At 39.0% G+C, this 2113-nt stretch overlaps 1 non-coding gene across 1 annotated transcript; it reads right to left on the minus strand.

Moving 5' to 3' along the window:
- Positions 1-675: 675 nt before the first annotated feature.
- LOC140824868 (small nucleolar RNA R71) lies at positions 676-781 on the minus strand. Its single transcript, XR_012116486.1, has one exon. It is a non-coding gene; the product is annotated as a small nucleolar RNA R71 (small nucleolar RNA).
- Between the last annotated feature and the right edge of the window lie 1332 nt (positions 782-2113).

A 2113-nucleotide genomic window follows, 5' to 3' on the forward strand; every position in this document is an offset into this window, starting at 1 on the left:
CTGTGCAAGTTTTGCTCGATCAAGTTTTTGGCGCCGTTGCCGGGGACTGTTAATCTACAATTTTATTTTTAGTTATTTCCTTTAGCATTATTTCATTTCTCTTGAGATAACACTTCACATTTTCTTACAGATATCCCTTCCAGTGCATGCCAAAGTCACTTGACGTGGAGCTTGAATTCGATCCTGAAATTGAAAGAACCTTCCGCAGGAAGAGACAACAGCAGAGGCTTAAAGAACTTATGGAGAGACACGAGCCAGAACGTGAGGAGGAACAGCGTGAGGAGAGACATATGGAGATGCCACGCCGCATACCAATGCTGGAGTATGCCCAACCTTCTTTGGAGGGTGCACGCCCTAGCATTGTGAGACCTATCGTGCGGGCAAATCACTTCGAAATCAAACCAGCCATTATCCAGATGATTCAGAACACCGTCCAATTTGGAGGAACTGCTGTGGACGATCCAAACACACACATCGCGGATTTTCTCGAGATTTGCGATACTTTTAAATTTAATGGAGTTTCTGATGATGCTGTTAGACTGCGTTTATTTCCTTTCTCTTTGCGTGATAAAGCTAAAGCTTGGTTGAATTGTTTACCTGTAGGTTCGATCGCTACATGGGAGGACATGGCGAATGCGTTTCTCATCAAATACTTCCCTCCATCGAAGACCATGAAGCTACGGGCAGACATCACAAAATTTGCTCAGTTCGATCAAGAGTCACTATATGAGGCGTGGGAACGTTTCAAAGATCTATTACGAAGATGCCCACATCACGAGTTGCCACTTGGGTTAGTCGTTCAAACCTTCTATTATGGCTTACTTACTCCTAATCGTACTATGATAGATGCTGCTGCTTGTGGAAATCTATTGAGGAAGACTGCGGAAGAAGGATATGAGTTGTTGGAGGAAATGGCTGCTAGCTAGGGGTGATCAAATTTTTTTACTAACCGCCCGAACCGCCCGAACCGAATTTTACCGCACCGTGTTTCATAATATTTTATAAAAACCGCGATTAAAAATATTAATCATAAACCGCACCGCATACGCGGTTTGGTTATTTTTTTGGTCAAAAACCGCACCAAACCGCACCGCCGAAATCGTTTGTCATAATATTAGGCCTAAAATTATAATAATTTGTAAATAACATATTCTTATAAATAAGTCATCATTCATTATATCACAACTCTATTCAAAATTATTATTTTTACAAATAAAACTTATCTTTTTCTTAATTATTCTTCAAATTAGTCTTTTATTAAATATTTATTTCTTTTGTTACAATATTTTGTTTGAAGTTTGAAAGTAAAAAAAAGATAAAATAGTATAAATGTCATTTTTGTTGTGAATGTGTTGTGTTGTTAAATTATTACCTTGGTTTTGAATCTTGATTATTGTTTTATCTATTTTGATTTTTATATGTTTTGTACTATATTTTATATTTGAAGACAATATATTGTCGTTGTTTTCAAATAAATTAAAATATATGTTCTAATATTTTAATTTTCATTTAAAAAACCGTAAACCGACCGCAACCGCTTGAAACCGCTCAAAACCGCAAGGCTAATTTTTCATGTAAAACCGCAATTAATTTTTCAAAATACTAACCGACCGCATATGGCAATTCGGTTTGAATTTTTTCAAAATAACCGCAAACCCGCACCGTGATCACCCCTACTGCTAGCAGCTATCATCCTCAATCTGACAGGAACAACCAGCGGAGAAGTGCCGGAGTTCACCAGGTAACTGATTTTTCTGTTATTACTGCACAACTTGACGCTTTAAACAGGAAAATAGACGGCTTGAATGTGGGTGGCACGGCTATGCGTCTTCAAGAGATATTCTGTGAAAAGTGTGGAGGAGAGCACTATGTGAAAGACTGTCAAGATGGAAATCCCTTCTGTGTGCAAAATGAGGCACCGGTGAATCAAGTGGGAGTCCAAAACCGCCCAAGGAATGACCCTTATTCGAACACATACAATCCTGGGTGGAGGCAACATCCCAACTTCTCGTGGGGCGGTCAAAACAGTCAGAATAGACCGCAAGGAGGACAACAATATGGCAAACAACCGATGTACAGATCCGATCCTCTAGAGAATAAAAGTCCAACTTGG

This window comes from Primulina eburnea, chromosome 2 (genome assembly GCF_022965805.1).
Source record: "Primulina eburnea isolate SZY01 chromosome 2, ASM2296580v1, whole genome shotgun sequence".
Classification (NCBI taxonomy): Eukaryota; Viridiplantae; Streptophyta; class Magnoliopsida; order Lamiales; family Gesneriaceae; genus Primulina; species Primulina eburnea.